The 24,588-nt window shown below is 48.0% G+C and overlaps 2 protein-coding genes across 3 annotated transcripts in view; one reads left to right on the forward strand and one right to left on the reverse strand.

The window, feature by feature from the left end:
- Positions 1-24,588, forward strand: part of LOC119450991 (F-box/LRR-repeat protein 12) — a 462,769-nt gene that overhangs the window by 150,622 nt on the left and 287,559 nt on the right. The gene's annotated exons all lie outside the window — the stretch shown is intronic.
- LOC119450989 (Kruppel-like factor 1) overlaps positions 1-24,588 on the reverse strand; it is a 171,400-nt gene that overhangs the window by 62,724 nt on the left and 84,088 nt on the right. The window lies entirely within an intron of this gene.

Consider the following 24,588-nt stretch of genomic DNA (forward strand, 5'->3'; position numbering starts at 1 on the left):
TATAGCCAGCACCACGTCTTCCGATCGCACGCTATGTACTTGTTTGCCGAATAGGGTCAACGGCTCCTCGGCGCATCCCTAAGAGGTTTTAATACGCGAAGAAAGGCATCGAGCGCAATGTTGCCGCAATGTTGCCGCAATGTTGCCGTAAAGCTACTCGCTTGCCGCGCCTCTTCGCTGCGGTCTTACAAAAGGAGACCGGTAGTGTAAAGTGTGGTGGAGGGGAGGTGTTATGTTTGTCGATGCGCGTGCACTTTACGACGCTATATAAGTACGAGGTTGGCGCTCTGCATATGGCTAGCGCAGCATTACACTGGACTGTTTTCAGTGTGCTTCTTTTTCTTCTCTTTTTTTTTCTGACACCCTCCGCGCGTTCGCGAACGTCCCGCTTTCAATTACAGCTCGCCAAAAGGCCCCGCATAGATCGAGCGTCGCGTTTGAACGGACTTGTGTACATGCGTCTGACTTTTACAGCTGTCAACCTAGGACCGAGCATGTATGCACATGACCAACGCCGCCGCCTGCTTGTCGCAGCGTCCGACGCAAACACTCTCGCTAATGAAACGTCTGGGTGTTCGCGCGAATGTTTGCGGTTTACTGATTTCTCTGCTTTTTTTTTTCGTTATCGTTTAACTAACACCGAGCCCAGCAAACGTCAGAGTTTTCTGAGTCAACAGCCCCTAACTTCTTGCCGCTCTGTGCTTTAATTCTGGTTTGTCGCAGCACGCCAACTCATTATCCGTGTGGCCACTCGTGCGATGCCTTTGTGCGTTCAACTTCGTGCTTCTGTGTATAGCAGACGTCTCTGGGTAAACACTGCGGAACTTCGCGAACTTCGTGGTGTCTCTACTTCCTGATATGCATGCATACACTTGTCTGTGGGACTATACATCTATTAGTGCTTGATAAGCCAACAAGCACTTGATTCAGTAGAGATACCAGCAGTCATAGAGGCACTGCGTAATCTAGCAGTACAGGAGGCATACGTGAATATCTTGGCACATATCTACAAAGATTACACGGCAACCTTGGTTCTCCACAAGAAAAGTAGAAAGTTACCTATCAAGAAGGGGTCAGGCAAGGAGACACAATCTCTCCAATGCTATTCACTGCATGCTTAGACGAAGTATTCAAGCTCTTAGACTGGGAAGGCTTAGGAGTGAGGATCAACGGCGAATATATCAGCAACCTTCGGTTTGCAGATGACGTCTTATTAGCACGAGGTTGAGGTCGCGGGATCGAATCCCGGCCGCGGCGCCCGCATTTCGATGGAGGCGAAATGCAAAAACGCCCGCGTGCTTGCGTTGTAGTGCACGTTAAAGAACCCCAGGTGGTCAAAATCAATCCGGAGCCCTCCACTACGGCGTGCCTCATAATCAGAGCTGGTTTTGGCACGTAAAACCCCAGAAAGAAGAATGACATTGTCCTATTCAGCAACAATGCGGATGAATTACAACAAATGATTGAGGACCTTAACCAAGAAAGTGTATTAGTGGGGTTCAAGATTAATATGCAGAAGGCAAAGATAATGTTCAATAGCCTGGCAAGGGAAGAATTCAGCGTCGCCAGTCAGCCTCTAGAGTCTGTAAACGGAGTACGTTTATCTAGGTCAATTACTCACAGGGGACCCTGATCACGAGAAAGAAATTTACAGAAGAATAAAATTGGGTTGGAGTGCATACGGCAGGCATTGCCAAATCCTGACTGTGAGCTTACCACTGTCGTTGAAAATAAAAGTGTACAATCATTGCATTCTACCGGTGCTAACATATGGGGCAGTAACTTGGAGGTTAACAAAGAAGCTCGAGAACAAGTTAAAGACCGCACAAAGAGCGATGGAACGAAAAATGTTACGCCTAATGTTACGAGACAGGAAGACAGCGGTGTGGATTAGAGAACGGGGATAGCAGATATTCTAGTTGACATTAAGCGGAAAAAGTGGAGCTGAGCAGTCCATGTAATGTGTAGGATGGATAACCGGTGGACCATTAGAGTTACAGAATGGATACCAAGAGAAGAGAAGCGCAGTCGAGAGAGAGAGAGAGAGGGGGGGGGATATAAGGAAGGCAGGGATGTTAACCAGTCAAGGACGACAGAAAACTAGGTGGGATGATGAAGTTAAGAAATTTGCAGGCGCAAGTTGGAATCAGATTGCGCAAGACAGGGGTAATTGGATATCACAGGGAGAGGACGTCGTCCTGCAGTGGACATAATAGGCTGATGATGATGATCATGATGATGAAGATGAAGCCAACAAAGGCGCTAAGACAAAACTAGGGGCGAAACCACCTAGCAGTTTTCGCAACAGGTCACCGTGACGTCATCTGTTTCGACAGCAGCGCCTACTGGGGTCTCGCTAGCTGTTTACGGGCAAACGATGGCTACACTGTGTTATCAGGAACTCCGCATCTCAGTTGTGGGAAACCAAACCCGCGCACGTTCCCGTGACGAGATAATCCTCTTTCATCCCCGAGAAAGCGTCACACCTCTATGACCTGAGTAGACACAAAGGGCGAGCTACCAAAGAAGAGGACCCGAGGGGGAGGAGGTCGTCAACTTGACCACCCGACAGAGGACTGACACTTCCACAAGTTCCCCGAAGGAGACATCGGCTACCACAAGACCACGAGGGGTTATTTAAGGCCGTCCTGGCCCCAGTGTTGGTCAGAACCGCTCGAGACTCGGATAGAGTCAAAACCATGTACCAATGAAGTGAATACAATCTTTTCTATTCTTCATCATCACGATGCCCGCCTTCATCGTTGTCTCCTGATTCCTGCGGTGACGACCCACCTCACCCGGCCGAGATTATATCAAAACCAAAAACTCTTCAAGAAGTTTTACTGCTTCAAAACACCCGGAATGGAAGCACATATATGGGAATCTGTCACGCGTCACGCTGACGCACATACGCTGTCGTTTCGGCGCGAAATTTAAATGTAAGTGCTGACTTCATTTGTGTTTATAGTAATCAACCTCTTTCTGGGAAATTAATAATTTTTTGAAGAATACATTACAAGTCTAAGCTGACTTAGTGTTTCTCCTTAGTGATCCTTGATGTGCTGTGTTGCGGTCGTCGGTATTATTGGTTTAACGAAATTCTCCATATAACGAAACAGCTCTCCATGTCCGATGGATTTTGTTAAACCGAGGTTTAACTGCATGTCACTGCGGCATATATAGCGCTCTCGAGGGAGTGTAACATGCAAAGGCACGCCAAACTCGGCGCTATTTTCGCGTTCGCATGAAGAGCGATAAAATTTTTTTGGACCGTCTTCAGCTGCGCAGTGATTGGTACGTTTATCAACACCTCGCGCACCTCCCTTTAAGGACGTAGCGGACACGAGACTTCGACCCCTTCACGCGCGCGCGCGGGCGCCTGGAGACGACGTCGCCTTCGCGCGCTCATTTCCGGAAGAGATTGATCGCTTCCGTTCGAGGCGTTCCGCTGAAAGCACGAAAAGGGGTTCCCGGTTCCCTGAACGGGACGTTGTCGGCCTACCCTTTTTCTTCGGTCGCGTTCGGTTAGTCTTTGTGTCCTCTTTTTTTTTTTTTTTCTCTCACTATTGGCGCTCCGGTTGCCTAGAAACCCGCGAAGACACACATCGCCTGTGAGCTAGTGCCTTTGTAGCACCGTTTCTTCGTCAGAAGCAGGAATTGCGGCATTGTAGTAGAGCTTCTCACTGGTATAGTATGGAAATGTATATACGTTCCCGCGACTGCAATGCGTTCTTGGCACAGCTGGCATGAGATAGATAGATAGATAGATAGATAGATAGATAGATAAGATAGATAGATAGATAGATAGATAGATAGATAGATAGATAGATAGATAGATAGATAGATAGATAGATAGATAGATGCTGGGAATTGAACCCGCGACCACGAACAAATTATACGTTTTATATGTATGTACACTGTAAAATAATTTACACCATTAAAAGTGAAAACGGGTGTAAATATGTCTTACTCACACCCTTAGGGTGCGAGTTCTATAATTCACACCCTAAAGGTGTGAGTTATAGACACATGTACACCCTTTTTCACTTTTAAGGGTGTAAATGATTTTACAGTGCACAACGGGTAGGGGGCTTTCAAAACAGCGCCTTTCAGATGCCAGTCTTTCCGAAAAATTAGCCACGTCACGATAGAATTCGGTCATACGTCGAAAGACACGTGCGTGTGCAGAAAACGTGCGCACCGATGCAGGAAAAAACATCTTTCTTTGAAGATATGCGATGATTGCATTCTAACTTTCCCTTCGGTATACACTCGCCCGCATTTTCAAGAAGTGTGCAGGCCAGGCGCCGAATACAGGCAAGCTGAGAGCTGCGTCTGCGAAGAGATTGATTCCTGTTCGAAACAAGTATGTATCTATAGTTACGCGTTTCAACGTTAAAGCCGGTATATTTCTTTCGAAACTTTCTGCCGTCAACATTCCATCCGTTCACTTTATCGTGCGCATTTGCTCCGGCTCCAATTAGGTGTCGCTGCCATATATCCTCTGTCTGTACCTTTCGAATACGTGATCTGCCAGGGCTAAGACTTCGCCAAGATTCTTTCCCTCTCTCAGGCGCCGCTTTCTTGCGTCACCTTCTCTCCCTCTCTTGCCTTCGAGTACAGCGCCCCCGTGCGGTCATTCCGCGCATTTAACTTCCAAGCAGGAAGGCACGCGCGCGCATGCACCGTGCTGACGTTTATCAATTATTCCCGTCTCACGCGCGGAAGTGGCAGCAGGATTGACAAACAGTACAAATAACTGAGCCCAATGCGAGCGTCCATCCCATGTCAACCACAGAGCCAGGCTGCTTAGCTCGAACCTCTGATCTCATGCGGACCGCAGATGGGATCAGTACCTATTGTAATTCCACAGTGGCTGCATACCTTTAGCCGTGTTCCGTTAGGTACTCAGCCCCATTGGATCGTGTATCCTATGCCGCGCCGCGTCATGACTGCCGATCCTAAACTTCAAACCTAAGTGATGTCCATTAATCTATGGCCAGTACTCATCTGCCGAGAAATCCAACCAAGGCACAATCTGCAGCATGAACAACAGAGGTGATAGCACCCCTGCCTAAGCCCCTGCTGTAAAAAAAAAAAAAAAAAAATTACCTAGGAGCCTTCGAGTACAAAAACACTACAGGAAGGCTACACCGTCCGTTTATCAATATTCCCGTCTCGCGCGCGAAGTGGCAGCAGGAAACCTCATACTCTAGGCCAGTCTATGCTACACTCCTACCACCTCCTCATCTCTAGCCACTATCCCTTGGTTTCCATATCCCTCCCCCCTTTGCTCCCCTCCCCACCCAGCGCTGCGCGGATACTGTTCCCTCATACTTTCGCCTTTGCTTTAATATTTGGTTAGCCGAGTTCGTTCGAATCGTATGTGCTATGCGTGAGCGATCCAGATCGATCCACAGGAAACAAGCCAGCCGTGCGAACGTTTATTTTCCTCCGTCGTGTATATATATATGCACACGCTAGCGATTCGTCGGCGCTTTTCAACCAAATTGCGGCGCGTACTCAGCGTCGATCGCTGCGCCGTTTGACGTCGGCGAAGAGTTTAAGAGGTGGTACCGGCTCGCGTTTTCCTTCTTTTTTTTTCGCGGACGTGGCATGTGTGATTATGCTATTGTGAAGGGAAGGGACATCGCGTGTCAACGCGGCTCACGCACGGCTGGATTGCCGTTGTGGTGTGTGTGCGTCTGTTTGTGTATTAGACAACGCGAGAAGGTTATAGGAGGGATCGCGTAACCGGCGTTCGGTGCACGCGAAGGCGTTTTTTATTGGCGTCGGATAATGATTAAAGTTAATGACAGTGGTTAGGAACTCTCGGCACATTAAGAGGAGCACAGAGTGAACTTTGAATGATGCAGTGTCTGCAGGAAGAAAATCGCGCTGGTTCATATCCATGTGTTGTCGTGCAACCTGTGCGGGAGTTTTCACAGACCGTCGCGTCGTGTGGGCTTGAAATGTCCCGAAGAAAGCTTTGCCTTCCAAACATATCGTGACGATTTTATGAGCATGATTTAGACGCCTCATTCTGACATTTTTTTTTTTTGCACACTTGGACAGCTAAAGCTTATTTTCGCTGTCCTTGAAGAAACAAACAAACAAACAAACAAACAAACAAAAACACCGCATATCCACGGGGTGAATGATGATGAGTGGGCGAAGCTCCGGAGGGAATCATCAGTAAACCGTGAATCTTCCGTGTAATTCCGGCCAGTCTCGCCGCACTAAATCGAACGATTGACTTCCACCAATGACACGCGCCATATGTGACGCCATTCCTATTTTATAACAGTGCCCTTCATTATAATTGCACCATCTCCCGCTTAAGGGGACGCTAGCACAAACGCGTTAGAAACGTGCAGTACTCTAAGGGGGAGAGGCCACAGTATCTTACGCAGCCGTTTACACATGCCGGAACGTGCATCGCGTTTGCCGACGCCATCATCGTTTATGAATACGGGGGTAAGGCGGAGAGGCCACAGCGTCTTACACCAGCTTCTTACACGGGCCGTAACGCGCTAGCACAAACGCGTTAAAAACGCGCAGTCTTTCGTTAATGTTGGGTATTTATTGTCATCGTGGTGCGTGTGTCCATGTGCGCTAAGGCACATGATTGAACCACCAGAGTGGATTCAGGAGCTTGACGTTTTGGTGTCTGTGGTGGCCTCTTTGAAGGCCTTTCAAAGTAGCACAGTCTAGCCAAATTACGCGTTAATATTGTGTAGCGCCAAGTGACCTGCTTTGTATTTGTACGGGTGTATGTATTGTTGCAATGAAGGTAATAAAGAAAAAAAAAAAAAGCTTTGTGGCGTAGTGGTTAGCGCCGCGCGTTCAGAAGCGAGGGGTCCCTGGTTCGATTCCGCTACGGACACAACTTTCGGATTTTTTTTTCTCATAAAAGTAGACGTGGCTACCTACTACGACTACTACTACTACTACTACTACTACTACATACTACAGAGGAGGGACAGACCCACACCCTAAGGAGCTTCGCCCCTAAAAAATCCCACTATGTCGGCTATCCCACTATGTCCACTATCCCACTATGTCGGCGCATTAAATTGGCTTCTTGTAAGTGACACGCCTGGAGCTCTCAATATCGCCAGATGTGTTCCTCCAAACCGCTGGCGTTTGCACGTAAAACACTCCTGGTCTGAACTTCTGAACTCTATCCATCGGTGTTCGTGCCTTAACGCGACGCTTGTCTACCGTGTCCGCCGGGCGCCATTGACTGTTGTAGGGGGTAACCTCTCAAATTGGTTAGTCCTCATGATGCCTCAGCTTAACTTCGGCTGAGAAGGCTACTTCACTGTAGCGCGTAAGCGCTCGTCATTCGCACACGTTATGGCCTTCGAGATCGTCGAAATGGCGTTATAACTCTTGAGAACCCGTGAGGATCAAAATTTGTGTACGTTGGTTTTCCATTTTTAGGTAAAAAAAGGCGCAGCAACGACGACACACATACAGATATATCGACACACAAAAAAAGCGCCACTTCGAACAAACTTTGTCGAAGTAATAAACCTGCACTCGGATATAAGGTTCAAAAGGAAATAAAACATATAATCCTGTTTCCAGACCGCTACGGGTCCCTTGTTCACAATGAAGAGGAGGTATACCTCGCGTCCGGTTAATCGCGTTTTCAGTCGTTGTATATCACCCGCGCCTGGCGAGCTATCGTCGAACTTAGGTCGATTTCCAACAAACGTATTCTTAGCGAAACACGACACTGGTTATACACGAGGCGCTGGTAAAGGTCTCTCGTTGTCGGTGCTGGTCGTCGTGGCTTTTTTTTTTTTTTTTTTTTTTTTTTCCGTGCCTCTTTACCCAACGTTAAGGAACCCGCGCTGCAGCTCGTATAGTCCTGCTCCGTTGCAATGGCGTCACGCCGATGGCGCGAACCGTTTCGATGGCGTCATGGATGCGTGGCGGCGCGGCTCTCGAATTTTCCCGGATCATGCCGTGGCTCCGTGAAGAAGGGGGAAACGGGGCGTGCAAGAGGCCTGGGATGGTCGGTACCCGCGGGGCTCGGAGGAGGGGGGGGGGGGGGGGGGGCGCACACGCGCTCGTCTCGCGTAGATACGGAGAAAATTGGCCATTGTTCGATCCGAGAAGCCCGCCACGGTGAGCAGCGTGTCGTCTCGTTGGACGTGCGTTGCTCTTGTTTCGCAGCAGGTGTGTCTTGGTTTGTTTTGTTTGCGTCTTCCTTATTGTCGAGTCGGTTATTATTTCCTCCCGCTCCTCTCTCTCTCTGCATCCGAAGCTCGTTACTCCTTCAGTTCTCGCGCGTGCACGAAAAATGCGCAGTTCGCCAACGCTCTCGTTTGGAAAAAGGACGTGCGTATCCGTACGCGAGCATCTGTGTGATCCGCGCGTGTGAGTGGTGTGGTCAGTGAGTCTTCTTTTGTTCTTCGTGTGCAGACTCACGACAAATCCCTTCTTCTTCTTTCCTGTCATTTTTTTTTTTTGCGCAATTAGTACCACGTCCCTACAGTGCCGTGTCGGTGGACTTCGAAAGCGGTTCACTACGAAACTTGATAAACCTGCGTTTTAGATATCGCGATTCAGGCCTGATGATTTGAATTATCGCGCCTCATAAATCCTTTTAGAAAAGGCTGCATTTTCCTTCCGTAGTTAGGGATTGCACTGCGGCTAAAGAAACCGCGTTGCCGTTTTGAAGAGCGTTGATGGGACAAGTTTTGTTTAGTCTTGCGTCGCCAGACGTTTCCGCACTGCGCACAGCTGTTAGGCACCTGCTATGATGTAATGGATAGCCTTACACCCATACATTATATTTACACCCTTATTCAACTTTAAGGGTGTAAATTATTTTGAAGTGCTTAGGTTACTCCAGTGTGTATGACTAAAGACAAATAGTAGCCACTTGGCTGCGTGGTTTATGCATCAACATCCTGGCGGCTTCCTGCATATAGCGCGTGGAATGCGAACACCTAAACATTGGTTCCGCAGCTTGTTACCAAATGCGCATCCCTCGTATTAAGCTGAATTAATAATAATAATAATAATAATAATAATAATAATAATAATAATAATAATAATAATAATAATAATAATAATTAAGCACCCTTCCGCACAATACGCATTCGCCGTTCATATATCCTGAAATAGACACCGTCATCCCTCCCTTTCCGCAAGACAGCAAAGCTATTTTTTTTTTTTTTTTGCTTCGCATGTTGAGGTGGAGTTAGTGTGCATGCAAGTATAGACATGGAAAGTAAACCTGATGACTGCGGAGGACAGACGCCGGTTTCTCGTGTCCTAAAGGAAAGAAGAAGAACAAAACAGGGGGAGAGGGAGGAGGTTTGCTCATTTTCACCCAAAGTCGGCGCTCTTCCTATCTGGAGCAGCAACGTGTACCACCTTCTACGCGAGACAAGAGAGATATAGAGGCGTGAGAAAGCCAGCAAAACCCGCGCGCGCACTCACCACAACGCCACATCCTACTCCAGTTTTTTTTTCTTTTTTAATCTCGTCTTCCCACGCGCATACATATCATCCGTTACACCAGCGGCTCCCTCGTATTACTTACTATCCGCTGCTTTTGTGCTGCCCGCCGCGTAGACGCTGCGCCTCGTTGACGGTCATATATACGCGGATATACTTTTGCGCACGCGCCCACGGTCTGAGCCAACTCTCTCTCTCCCCCCCCATCCTTTCCGTTCTTTGTGGTATATACGCAGGTGTATACGCATATATCCACGTACAAGCCTTCGGGGCGCCGCGCACGCGCCCGAGAGGCTGGATCGGCTTGGCTTTGCGCTTCGGGAAGGCGGTCACTGGTGATTAAGGCTAAGCGCGGCCCCGGAAGGAGGACCGTCCGCTGCGCGTGGGAGGATACGAGAATACCGTCGGCGCTCCTTTCACCGTATACTTCCGGCCCAGCCGTATGGTGTAGACGTGCACGCGCAGTCCTCGTTTGTGTGTGTGTGTGTGTGTGTGTGTGTGTGTGTGTGTGTGTGTGTGTGTGTGTGTGTGTGTGTGTGTGTGTGGCGGAAATACGAGCTCCTTTCAGATCCTCTTCCACGGCGTCTTTTGGAGGCTCGGTTATCTACCACGGGAAGGTCTCGCTGGTGTAGCGGTATCCTGCAAGAGTTGTTATTGTTGGGCATATATCGTTAAGAGCTCTTATACTCGCCTTTTTTCTGTGCGTGTGTGTTTGTACGCTTGGGAACTCTGCTACGCGCCAAGGAGTGAACGTCACCGCTGTAGAGGTGGCTAAAGATCTCTTTCTGTACTTTTCATTTGCATCCCAAAAAAGAAAGGTGTGCGAACTGTTTGAGGAACGAAAACCCGAATGCAGGACGGCTCGTCGTGTTTCGTGCAACTTCCAAGCGCGTCTGAATGGGGACCCGAGGTGTAAGCCGAGTTGTAAACCTAGCTACAACTTTACGAGGTATATCTCTCATTGGGGCGTTGATCGGCGATATGCCAGGGGGGACCGGATAAAAAAAAACAATTAAAAGAAAACAACAACATTAGTAAAGAATGTGGCCGCACAGTGCACGCCACGGGCCTAACCGTGCTCTATGGTTGTCCACTTGATTACATTTTTGACAAACTGGCACACAAAATTAGCAACCAGTGTTGTCTTTTGAGGTCGTCGTCTAGACGGCGTTTCTTCTCCTCCTCCTCCCCCCCCCCCCCCCTCAAATATATCCCCCGTTAGTCCTGAACGGCAGATTGAACGGCAACAGAGACACAGTGGCAGCTTTTCTGCGCATGAACTTCCAGAATACCAGAAAATACAGTGACATATGTGACGTCAAAGTGACGTCAGACAGTGCCGTAGTTTGGCCACGAAGATTGCGAGAGACAATTTTTGAGTCGACTTTCTTCCCTAATAATCGTTCATTTTCATTATAGAAAACGTAAATTGGTGTTCAAACGAGGTGTTTATTTATTTATTTATTTATTTATTTATTATTTATTTATTTATTTATTTATTTATTGAATACCATTGTAAATGTTGATAATTTATGTCGCCTGCTTTTCCACAACATTTTATTGTCCATTGAATACAGAACTAACATGACAAGCTGAGCAAATAGGAGGATACACACACCCTTACAACCTATGACGAGCGCTTAGTGCGAGCGCGCTTAAATTGATGAGCAATGTAAGGATCAGTGATGACGTGTAAGGATCAATCACAAATGTGGGGACACTTCCGTGACGAATCGAGAAATGGTGAGCTAATGGAATAGTTACATACTTAAGAATGCATATATATATATATATATATATATATATATATATATATATATAATGAACATGCAAATCAATACCCCATGGAAACCGTGAATATGAAAAAAAAAAAGAATTGGTGACAAGAGTCATAAACAATGATACTGTCCGTCGAGTGCTTATTCAGCGAAAACAACTTGCGGGGTTTCTTCTTAAGTTGAGATTAAACTACAACTTCTCTACCAACTTTTTATGCAACTTTTTTTTGTGTATTAGCGGAACAGCTTCGATAATTTGCGAGGCAGATCACGCTAGCTACTGGTCCACCTTTGTTGCAATCTATATATATATATTTTTTATTGTCCGTCGCTGTCAGCGACGGCAAAGCGTTCTTCTCAACTCCATTTCGAAATAATTATGTAATATTTTGGCTGTTTCGATAACGTATTTCTTAAGCTGACGCTGGGCGCTGCAGGTTCGAGATCCGTTGCATCATCATTACGGTTCCTCGCAGGGACATGAGTTCGATGATACCGCCAGAGTGAACTTTCAGAGACACCGATAGGTCGTCTCGCCGAACGGTGGCCCTCTCCTGGGCACACAAGTGTTGAAGCGAAGAGGAAAAAAAAAGTATAAATAATGCGAAAGAAGCTGAAAAGGAAAGAAATGTTCCGTGAAGATCGGGGGAGATGTCTGCCTGCAAGCCGGAAGCGGTGATAGCACGGTAGAGTCCGCTTTTCAGGACAAACGCGGCGTAAAGGAAAAAAAAAAAATATACTGGCACGAACAGAACCGGCCGACGCTGTTTAAAAGCTGTTACCGCGACGTTCGCGACGTTAGCAGTGTATAGTCGTCCGCTTTGTGGGCCCTTTAGGTAGCTTTCGCGAAACGTTCAAGACCGTGGTATAACCGTACGCGGAAGCAGAAGGCTATGCGCCGTCTATGGCTACAATGTTGTTTCCCCCAAGTGACCAGGTAGAAAGAAAGATGTTGTCGATACATTCAAATTTTATAGGCTTTGGCGAGCATCTTGTCCCCGAACAATAATCATCATCCATCTTGCGTGCCTTTATTTTCTTGTATACGCTGCGCGTCAGGTATTTACAGGTGACGGGCGGCACCCGCGTGACATAGTATGCTTGACAGCATGGCTGCTTGACAGGAAAGTAGCGAGCGCAGAGCGTTCAAGAAGACACGCATGCAAGACAAATACCTTTTGGGTTGAAAACACATCACAAACGGGGTAAACGTTCTTTTTTCTTGGAGTTCGATTCTTTAAAGACCGCTTGTACAATATATTGTACATTTACTTCATTTTTGTTTTTGTTTTTCAAAGTTCACTCGTAAGCGGTTACTCAAAATATTCATTCTGGATGCGAAGTCCGCTGCATGCGGAACTGTACAGAAGTGGTTTACTCGTGTTCTTGTCGTCCGCTTTCGAGAAATTGGACACTAAATTGATCTAGACCGCTGTGTTGTCACAGACGGCGCCAATCAATCTTTAAGTGTGTTTCGAATTCTTTGAGATTGCGTGAGAATCCAGGATGCAGAAGCAACATGGAAAAGTACTACATGTAGTTACATCTTCGTATCTGCGTTTAGGCAAAGATTTAAATGCAGTTGGTACCATAGCAAACATGAGGAATGGTTACTTCTTCCACGCATATGCATGGAGATGCAGCTCTCGCCATCTTTAAAAAAATTTTCACGTTCGTAAAATACCTTTAGACAATAAAAACGCATCGCTGTGTTCAGGTCTCAGTAGTCTATACCGAGCGGTTTTTCGTATAGTGGCAGGTAAGGACGCCCTGACGCTGTCGTATGCATAGTGATGCTTTTTGAAGCTCACCACGAAGTTGAAAAATAAGAACGACAATAACAATAATAAAACCTTGCGTTAGGGCTCAATCTGGCGCTGGTGGGCGTTGAGGGAACTGCGCTTTCGTTGTCTTGACAGCAAGGTTCCGGAGTAAGACATGGTCGTTCGAAGGATAGCCGCTTTGTGGCGTCGGCCCAATTCTACCGATCGGTGCATATTCAAAACATTCGAAACAAGAGAGAGAGAGAGAGAGAGAGCAATGTCTGTCAAGTAATACATGTAATACAAAAACAAACAAACAAACAAACAAACAAACAAAAAGCCTGAATAACTGCTGGGCGCCATGTTTCCTCCGTCGAGCGCGTCATGTAGCAGCTAACAGAGATACCAATACCGGATATTTCTTTCTTTCTTTCTTTCTTTCTTTCTTTCTTTCTTTCTTTCTTTCTTTCTTTCTTTCTTTCTTTCTTTCTTCCTTTCATTCCTTCTTTCTTTCTTTCTTTGCGCGGTTCACGCAGTATCGCATATTATGAGCGCTTCAATCTCGCTCACGTGGTCCCACCTGGCACTGTCAGGTTGCCTTGAGAAGCGTTGTTGAGACCGTTTTGTTTGTTTGGTTTGTTTACTGTTTTTCTTTTTTGTCGCCAAGCTGAACGGCCTGGGGCGTATGTCCGCAAGACGTTTTCGCCAAGAATCACATTGCCGAGGCATAAAAGGAAAGCGTGGAGAGGAAGCACAGTATAACGTGGACCCTCCCCGACTGTTAAAAAACAAAACAAAAAAAAAAAAAAAAACGAGATCAGGTGACGCATACAGAAATAATGAAAAGGAGATCAGAAAAAAAAAAGGACGAACAGTTCCAAGAGACTTCCACGTGGAACGGCTGCGAGAGCGCCGATGTGAGAGAAAGGCGTTTCCTGCGATCGCTATAGCTACCCGAGCGTCGTCCTAATTAATTCACGAGACCCGCCTGGAGTACTCGGCGTATATCTCGCCTACTCGCAAGAATATACCCGCCTTTGGCGCCTCCGTTTACTGTTAGCTGCATCTCAGTTTTGTTGCTTTCTTGCTTTTCCTTGTAAATGAAGCAGACAAAGCCGTGGGTTTTCCACAGTGGTCGGTTAAGTACGACGGTTTTAGTTAATGACGCGCTAATTACAGCTCAACCACGCGCCAGCGAGCTCTCGTTATTTCTCGTTGTCTGAGCGTGGGTGTGTACATCGTGCGTGTAGTTCGGTGCAATACTGGGAGGAAGCGACGCCTTAGTCAGGGACGGGTAGGAAAGGTCTGCTCATACGCACGCTGGTACGACACCCGCAGGTCGGCGTAACCGCTCTTGAGTCGACTCACTAAGACTCAGGCCCAAGGGCGAGTCTGAGTCTCAGTCTGCTTTTGGTCAGTTTGAGTCCGAATGTGCGCCTCGCTTGGTCAGATTGTGGTGAGTCTAAGTCCAAGTGAGCCCAGTTGACTTCGGTGAGTCCGAGTCCGAGTGAGCCATAAGTTAAATATATTTTGTGAGCGACTCAAGAGTAAGTACCGTTGATTTTGCCGACCTGTGACCGGTATTCAGACTGCTCGCTTATTTGCTGGTCTAGATAATCTAGCTCGTTCGGAATTGATCAGAAAGAAGAAGCCGATGGTGCCCTTCTGGACAGTACGTGTCAACTTCCGCCATATTTTCTACTTCGCCACCTTGTCATTTCTGATTGGCTCACAGTACAGGCAGGCCCTCTCTGATTGGCTCAAAACGTCAGAGTCCAGTACCCTGAAACCGCTGTTCGGGGTGCGCATGAAGCGCAGTGCCTGGTCTTCTCACGTAGAGAATAAGTGAAGCGATATAGAAACGACCTTTTAAACGTCGGAGCATGGTATTCTTCAGACGAAGCGCCATCTGGCGCCGTCTGCAACTTGTGCGAGATCGTGGCAAGCGCGTGTTGTTTTCGTGGCATAAGCAGCCTACACGACGCGGAACATGAGGTTACAAAAAGCGTGTCGTAGAACGCGCATCCCAATGTTCGTCCTTTGCCACGTAATTTTTTTTTTTTTTTCAGCGTGCCTGGAACGCCATTCAAAAGGAGACCTCTTCTAAAGTTTTCTTTGCACCTGGTGATGAAGGGCAGGATAGCCGCTTATCTAGTAGAGCTGTCAGGATCGTATTGTTTCGTGTTATACGCCCCGTTCACATTTCCTTTCTTTTCCCCAAGGCCCACATGACAGTTCGGGCTGTTGTCGAGCCCTCGCGTGTCGTAATCGGAAATCATGTTCTCCGACCTTCTCGACAGTGACCTTCCACCAGTGACGTCACTGTACCAAACTATTACGTGAGGCTTATTTGCGAGGCGGGAACACTGAGGTATATAGCGCGGCCTGATTACTCTAAGGGTGAGCGCATTCAACCGAGACAGCGAGTGCGAGAGGAGATCCCAGGTGGATCGCATGGTTGGGGCGAGCGTGTCTGCGCGTGCGTGCGTGCGTGCGTGTACGTAACTACTTTGGGAAGCCGCGCTGCTATGGCAGCTTGTTACTTGCGCCCGGCCCTGGCTCGGGTAAGCCGAGGCCAGCCTTGGCCGGCGCGGCGGTGTGTGTAGGGAGATGGCCGGCCGCTCTCTTCGGGAGAGGCTCGGCAGCCCCTTATCGCGTAGCCCGATCTGAGTGGTCCGATGGCCGAAGCGTCCGGCCTGCTTGGTCCTGCGACGTCGTCCGTGGAGAGGGCAGCTCGGCGCGCCAGGAGGAGAGACTTATCCGTCCTTGGGGCCTGATTACTACCGCCGTGCGCCGCTGCGGGTATGCGCCGTTGCGTGTGTTTGTGCGTCGTGTGGCGAAGGGCACCTAACGACCACTAGCAGGGCGGGCACTTCTCCACCCAGGGCAGAGCCCGCCACCGTTTTCTTCTGGGATGCCCGCGAGGTGGTGGTTGCTCCGTGAATGGGACATCGCGTGCTGAACGCCATCGCCTCACCGAAAAAAAAAAAAAATGTTGATACCTCTAGCAACCGGGCCAAGTATACAGTCACCGTCGTACCCAACCCGAATACTCTTTAGGCGCATTTTCACTTCTGCTGGATATTTCTGCATGGTCCGGATGCTTTGAATGCTGCTGGCTTGTCCTTCCAAAGTATTCGGTGTTTGGTCCCTATACAGCTCGCCTTTGTGAAATGTTATAGATGAGTCTTCGTTTTTCGGGTTAAGTCTGTGGGCGGCCGTGCCGAAACTTGTCTCGCGTAGCAGCGTGTCCTGATTCGCCGACGCAAGTGCGCCCGCCACTCCACTCCTGGTAACTCTGATTGCTGCACCTGGTGCTCGCGAAGGCGTAGTAAGACAACTACTATGCGACTGCCCTTCCTTCGAAGATCCGCGACTTCCCATTCACACCTAACTTAGCCAGCTAGATGAAAGACTTTCACTGAGAGCAAAATCTTGAGACCGTGGCTTCGAGCATCCCAGCAGCAGTAAACCACGAGACCGTTGCTTCACTTTCTGTAGTCCCCGACTGAGTGACCGTCTCTGTGCTGGACGTTCTCCTTCGTCTGCGCCTCTAGCGCATTGAACTTAGTCATATCTCCTCTAGCATAGACAGAATTATCTGCTCATAGATAGAGATGTCTACTCCAGTAGGCAGTTCAATTTTATTAATCTATACTCCGACCCACCGCTTGGCTCCGTTCATTGCTCGAAACCAGAATGCCGGCGTGCTGCGGTAGAGCCCGTGTGTGGCCATGCGTCGGTCCAAGGCTTTGCAGCTCCATACTCGTCTTGCGTTGTTTGATATCAAAAAGTGGTCTGCGTATGTCTGCGACCAGGAAAGACCCCAACTCTATTCGGTTGGACAAACGGCGCCACGAATATGGGGAGGCGGCTATAATGACCGCGGAAAGAACGCAGGCGCACCAACTCGAACGGCATATACGCACGCTTCGATATACGCGACGATCGCCACACCTGCGTATACTGCGGGCTGTTTGTAAACACGGCTGGCGGTGCACACAAACACACCTTGTGTGCACGCCGTGCAACCCCCGCCACTTTCTCCCTTTCACCGCGTCCTCAGCAGCGAACGTCTCACCCGCTTCCCAGGGGAGCTGTCACGCACGCGGCCATAAAAAAGACCGTCGCGTCGGAGTCGTTGAGCCGCCGAACGTGATCTTTTGGAGGAGGCTCCGCCTGTACTGGCTTGGCTATGGCTCGTTGGAACACCTTGCCCCCGATCTTCTTCATCCGGCTGTGGCTCTTTCAAATGCGGGTACCAGCTACTGCCGCCGTGTGCATGTACCATTACTGTGGACGTATTCCTTGCCTTCCGTCTTTCGGCGTCAGACCTTTCGAGCACACGCGACACTCCGCACGACCTACGATGGGAGACGCGCAGGAAGAAGACAATTTTGAGAGTGCCCGCGACATTGCTGCGCCTTTACGAGTAGTTTCCTGCTCTCGGCGTGCGACAACGTGCTATCTAACAGAATATATCACACTTATCACTCGACTGACCTGCTAAATTGCTCCGCAAACGCCTACTGCTCACACCATGCGTTGCCCTGTAGAGATTATGAATCGTATATAAAAGCGATCCGGAAAATTGGGCGGTAATTTGTAGGATAAGTAACAGGTGCGAACGGGGCTGTCGGAATAGTGCCCCTGATGTCGCCCCTCCCTCCAACTTCGCCGTTGAAAACTCTTTCGGGGTTGGAGGGGCGAAAGCTGCCGCGCTTCTGAGACATTTTTTTTTTTACCGAACGCAGCTGCAGGTGCCGACACTCAGGCGTTATACCCTTCACCGTTCGGGACCCCCCACCCCACGGGGTCCTTACGCCAACTTCTGGCTACCGCGCGCCCCTGTGCGCGAACACGCCTGAGGTTACAGAGATGTGCGGTGTCCCCAACGGCCCGTTGCACGCATCCGGGCCACGTAGTACGTGGCCGTGCCGCGAAAGACCCGAGAAGTGCAGCCCGAGAATCTTGCGAAGCCTTACTTTATTTTTCCTCTCCTCTTTGACCCCAAGTGATTTCCTGCAACGTACGGCTCTATCGTGTCATTCTTCGCCGCGGCAGTAATTAGCCAATAAAACCGCGCTGCTGAAGCATACGGCGTACACCCCTAAATGAGGAGGCACCTTATGAAGGGGTGCGTCCGAGGCGAGCACAAGGGGTTTCGCCAACGCTTCTGGTGGGCGCATATTGGGAGCAGTATACAGGCTCGGCCGGTTGGGTCTCTCGTTAACGTTGTTCCGCTGCGTAGTGGAGCCATAAGATAAATATATAATTCAAGGAAATAATTGCTCGCAAACGAGACGGCGTTGATGCGGCGCGTCTAATTCATCCGCTAATTAAAGCTCCTTCGTGTTTTTTCCCTCCTCCTCCTCTCTCTCCAACGACGAGCAATTATAGTCGTTGTTCCAACAACGGTGGATTAGGCCACCGTTGTGTGCGCAAATCTGTCGTCGATCACCTCGCTCGCTTCGGCGCCCTTACTGAAGATGCCGACAGAGCGCGCATGTTTGGGAGAGAACTAAGACGTATATAAAAAAATTGGGTGCAAATTACGCACCCTCCGTTCAGTTTATCGTTTTCCTTCTTTTTTTTCTTTTTTTTTTCAGCAAACGAAGCTTGGAAAATGGTATTTACCTCAGGCATTCTGCATGATGGCGTCGACTTCCTGTAAAGGTGGTGAACAGACGAGCGACGACATACCCTCTCACTGCCCCCCCCCCCCTTTTTTTTTTAACGTACGCACACGCTCACGCCCTCATTCTTTGAAAAATTTACATTATTTTTTTTTAAGGGATATACTTGAGAATTACGTTTTTCATCATGGGCAAAAGTGGCTCTCACCACCCTTCGCCCAATCTCACAGCCATGTTCTCCCAGAAATTTCGCCGTCCCTCTAGAGGATAATTGGCACCCTGTGTTGAGAGCGCATATCCGTGGCCTCGCTGTGTACACACGAGATGTCGGCGCAACGTGCCAATCAATCGCCGTTTAGCGCGCAGTGGTAAATCTTGAGCGATGAAGATGTTGAACAAACTGTTGTTGAACGAGCATTTTACAGATAAAGATAAGTATATATAAAAAAAAATACGACCGTGGGCGTACGCTGTATTAAATGTTTTCATCAGATACGAGAAAAGTATGCGCCGAGCGTGCGTCAGAGTTGATTGCGAAGATTGAAGATCGTGTATGCCGAGATAATAACGTTTGTTTGCGCGCCTGAAGCTTCCAGAGACATTATATAGCCCACGTGTTCAAAAATAGGCTCGCCTGGAGGGCGCGAACGACCCGCACAGAGCCGCAATGATGAAGACGGTGTTTAGTGTTCGCGCATGAAATTCGAGAAGTTGTGCCTCGTACAATACATACGTTGTGTATACCCCTACGGCTTTCAATATAGTGGGTGCAGAGGTAGTGAAGTTGGTTTCGTAGCTCCAAAATTGTGCAGTCGTATTCAGAAAAAAAGGTGCTTCTTATTACAGGTTGTGAAGCGGTCGCGTAGAGTGTATTGTACGACAGGCAGACACTGCGGGGAAAAAAAAAATTGAGTTGCACTCTATATTAGTCAAACATATCATTTAAAATGAGGCGCACTCCGGAGTATGTGCCATATGGCTTGAGGCATCCATGTTAAAGCAGCTCAGACGCCGCCACGGTAAGTTAGGCAACCCGCTAGGAGCGGCTGTGTTTTAATTGCTGCTGTCAAAATCATTTAAAAATTGTGTAGTCGACTTGAACAAACCATGCACGTATTATGTCGTGTGATTCGGGAAGTTTATGGGCCTTTTCTTTTATAGAGATGGCAGGCGTTGTGTCCTTACTGGCGGCAGTTGCCAGCTCGCACTTTCTATATCCTCTTTGTGATCGTTTTTATGATGCAAACATAATAATAATAATAATAATAATAATAATAATAATAATAATAATAATAATAATAATAATAATTAGCGAAGTGTGAGGAGAGCTGGAGGCCAGTTTTGGCGATACCTCCTGTATACGTTTTTTTGTGTTCTTTTTTAGAAATCGCAATGTTCCGAAAACTGCCAAGTATGACCTAAACTTAAAGTGCAATTCAGTGCATGGCGTTGCTTGTAGAAGAGTTCCAACGGCAATGTTTCACGACGTATCGAAAAGCTATCGATCAAATTGATGGATTTTCTATGGTATACGTAAAAAGTTACGTTTAAGTATACGTAAAAAGTTAATCCTAATACATTCGCGACCTATAGCTATATATAGAGAAACCTAACACGCAAGACTGACTCGCATACGAAAAGCTTGTCTCGTAAGCCTGCAGCTACAGCGTGTGAAAGCGAGCCTTTGCCTACTTAATTTGTCCTCGACAACCACTTGATGTATTAGTATCGTACTAAACCTGCCACCTCAAATCCGTGACGACAAAGTCGCATTGTCACGTTTCCGACTCGTCGGGCGCTGCCCACCGTTCTCCTTATGATTCACTGCCTAGTTTTATTGCGTCTTTCCCGACACTTCGTTAGCCATCCTTTCTACGCAAACAAAGCACAATGAGTCATTACGAGAGCCTAACGAAAAATTGCGAAACAACACGCTTCGGCGCTGCACTCGAAGTCACGCTTCCATTGTGCGCTAACGCGAAAAACTATATCGACACCTCGCTATAGGTGCCTGGGCCCCCGTTGCGAGCGTATGCACATTATCACCTGCCTTGTAAAGTGTGGCCATGCGTACAGGATACGCTTGACATGGCATCACAGCGCTGAGGAGGGGAGGGGGGGGGGGGGGGGGGCACACGCATTGGCCACGTGCTGTGGGCCGCGCGTTACTTCGCACGTCCCCGGGCCACGCGATTGCGGGCGGCGATAAGCCACGTCATCTGTCTTTTAATTTTTATCGATTGCCGATATCTCGTTTAATGGCGGTCTTCTACGAGGTTTTCGCTCGTTCGTACTGCCGGCGGACGCTTTAGTTTAACAGAGCCGTTATTAATGCTCCCCTTTTAACGCCCGGTAGCCTGCCTATAAATGTGCGCGCGGTTGATTGCTGTCATATGCGTCAAGAAGGCAGCGCGAGGGGAAATTGGAAAGGCAGGTTGCGACGAGATGCGAATGCATTTCCGGCTGACACGGAAAACGAGCGTCGCGTTTGCACGCTGTGCATGGTATACTCGCATGAAGGCCTTAGAATTAATTTCCATTGGCTCGTTGGTTTGCTCTATTGCGGCGAGTGTATGCTACATCGGTTTACTTCAGCGAGCAGCTTACCGTGTTATACCTTGCAGGCGTGCATTTATATAAAATATATAATGTGGCACAATTATCGTCACTTCGCGTTGATGAAGAATAGTGCCCGCCGTCGTTTATTCCAAAGCTTGGTACTGGACATCATCTTTCTTTCTTCTTCTTTCTTTCTTTCTTTCTTTCTTTCTTTCTTTCTTCTTTCCTTCTTTCTTTCTTTCTTTCTTTCTGTGCATTGTTTTTTTTTTTTTTTTTTTAGCTGTAAAAGTGGTTTGCCAAGCAGCATGTGACTAACAAAACAGAAGCAAATTCCGCTCGATGTTTTACCGTGCGTTGTAGAGGAAAGCGAATTCGATTCATTGAAGTACGCGACCTAGGTATTTAGCGATAAGCGTGCGGACTGTGGGAATCTGGTCAGAGCGTTAACCGCAACGCGAGAGAGGCGCGCAGTTGACGACCCCGAGATTGAAATCACTTCGTGACGCCACATTGATGCTCTCCACGAATCGAGGCGCCTCCCTTTGTTCTGAGATAACCTTCGATTTCTCCTTGTTCTTGGGTTTCATGTATCGACAGAACGGTCTCCCGTATAGTCATCGTTACCTGCTGTACGTGTCTACAATATCTAAACGTTGGTAAGGAATAGCAAGGCACCGAATCCTGGAGGGGGGGGGGGGGGGGGTCTTTTTCACGCGAGGAAGCACTTACACAACTTTGCTCCTAGCTTACACGTGCGTAGCGTCTTCCTGGAGCAAGCTTTTGATGACAAGATCAGTTAAGTGGACACCACATCTAGAGAGACGTCTGCCAGCTGGGCACTTTGCAAGGAAGACAAGAGAATCCCGGGTGTACGTGTGTGTTGGTACGTGACGTGTCTGGTCTGGTATAGCTGCCTCGTGTTCAGCCGTCCCAGAACAGATCTACATACGTCGGCGTGCACTCCTTTTCTTTTTCTTTTTTTTGAGAAATTCTGTTGCTCTGTTTGAGGGCTCGTGGTCGGCGTCGTGATGCTCGTTGGCGCACGTACACCTTGTACAAAAAAAAAAAAAAAAAAGAAACGTGTCAGAAGCGTTTCGAGAATTCTCGCCAGCGTGGCCGGCCGGCCGTCCGCCTCTCCGTAATCTCGGCTCTCCATCATCCGTATCCATCGAGCGGCTTTGCGTGGCTTCGGAATGGCTTCACATTTGGTCCATTTGTTTCTTCGAAAAAGTCTATCCACTCCTTCTCCGTGGACCTAAGCACGTGCGCTTTCCGCGCGAAGAGCCCGCAATTATCGTTTCATGAGAAGCTCACGAAAACACGAGCGACAAACAATAAAAAAAAAGGGGGAGGGGGGAGGGGGGTTAGGGAGAATGCGCAGAACACTTTGTTAGGCGCCAACGGTGTTGTCGAACAAAAATGATTGCCGAACTGGTTATATATATATCGACTGCCCCATTGGGAAGCACTTGTAGTCGAAAGGAAAAAGAGCCTGAAATTGGTATTCAGACATTCCGGCTTTTTGTCGATGGGTCCGATATATGTATAGCGCAGTAATTTGTATACAATATACTCACATTTAGAGCAGACTCTAAGGTTCTTTCTTTCTTTCGTTCTTTGCGCTCTTCCCGCGTATAGCTACACGATTTGCATTGTACAGAGTGGTCAGGCCTGTTTAAATCTTCGATGATTCAGGACGCCGGTCACGTCCAGAGCCAGAACGCGCGCCGCAAGACGAGGTTCCTTGTCAATTTTGGAGCCACTCTGGCATGTCTACTAGATTTATCTTTTTTAATCCCGCTATCGGCGTTATTCTTTTTCTGCGAACACGAATGGCGTGCGAGGCAATATGTCTGTGAACGCGAGCCAAATGCTAGGGACGTGAACGCGTTTAACAACTTCTCGGTTTCCGGCAATTCATTTTGATAACTTGCGCAAGGCATAGCTCCCGCGTGTGCTGTATCGGTGGTATCGGGGATACAGCGGCCGTTTTGGCGGTTATCCTAACCTTCGCTCTTTTGATTTCTTTGAACAACAAACTGAACGGGCATCTTTATCGCTTTCGCGAGTTTCCTTCTTTGGTTCCTTCTTTTTGTTCTCGCACATCCCTAGGAAAGTCGTGTCGCCTTCACGCTTGTCGACTACACTTTACCATTCGGCGCTTTTCATGCACCAAGGGTCTTGGATTGGCGCATTCATAACCGTGGAGATGGTGATTTTATACTTGCTCACGAATTCTGTACTTCACACATATCTTCAATGGAGCGCACCGCATGGCAAACGTGCACAGATGAATATGTCGCGAGACACCGGGCGACTTTCCTACAACCATCCTCCTAACCTTTTCCCTCTTCTTCCAGTTCCTGTTTTATTAATACTATACTTCTGACGATTTTACACATTACACATGTAATGATTTATTATATAATTTTACAGTTACGTATTTGTCATGCATTTCTTACATTGATTGCACCGCTCTGCCATAACCCCTGTCGTTTGGGTAAGCAGTATTCGAAATAAATTAAACAAGCAAATAAATGCCTAAATAAATAAGTGAATAAATAAATTTGGGAAGAGGCAGCGATGGAAACGTTAGTTTGACCAACACGGAGTTCATCCAAATCTATCTCGATTCCTCGTCGTGTCTTGTATTGCAGAATACTCATCCGATTCTCGCACTCTGGAGAGGACGCATGGATGCATGCCATGAGCGTCCCCTTTGAAACGCGGTGGGTTGCGCCACCAAGCTCTTGTTATTAACTTGCCTAATGTCCTACCAATATTTTTGAGAAAACACGCATATACAAAGAATTCCCAGCATCAAACTATAACTGGGAACTCTGTTTTTGTGCGTCTGCGTCGTTCGTAGTCTCTCCATTTTTCTGCCACCAAACCTCCAATCGCCTCTTACTAATCTCTATTGCGGACATGCTTAATTTCTCCCTGCTATCCCTGAACCCAAGAGCTTCAAGGAGGCCAGAGTAGCGTATCTATATAAATTGGCAACTGAGTAGATATCTTGACTTTCTAATAAAACATTCTCCATCGTTTCCCTAGCTTTACCGCAGCAAACATATGCATCTTCTTCCTTGCTGTATCTAGATTTATAAGTGCGTGTATTTAGGCATCCTGATCTCGCGAGACCTGGTAGCTTGCGCGTCTCCTGCAGTTTCTTTCTTTCTTTCTTTCTTTCTTTCTTTCTTTCTTTCTTTCTTTCTTTCTTTCTTTCTTTCTTTCTTTCTTTCTCGTTACCCGCGCACTCGCTCCATCCTCGCTGCCCGCGTCCGGTCCGGGTCGTCTCATTGTTCACCGGAGCGTGCGCTGAACACGCGCGCCGCACGTGCGATGCGTATACAGCAGGGAGTGAAATTG

This window comes from Dermacentor silvarum, chromosome 4 (assembly GCF_013339745.2).
Source record: "Dermacentor silvarum isolate Dsil-2018 chromosome 4, BIME_Dsil_1.4, whole genome shotgun sequence".
Classification (NCBI taxonomy): domain Eukaryota; kingdom Metazoa; phylum Arthropoda; class Arachnida; order Ixodida; family Ixodidae; genus Dermacentor; species Dermacentor silvarum.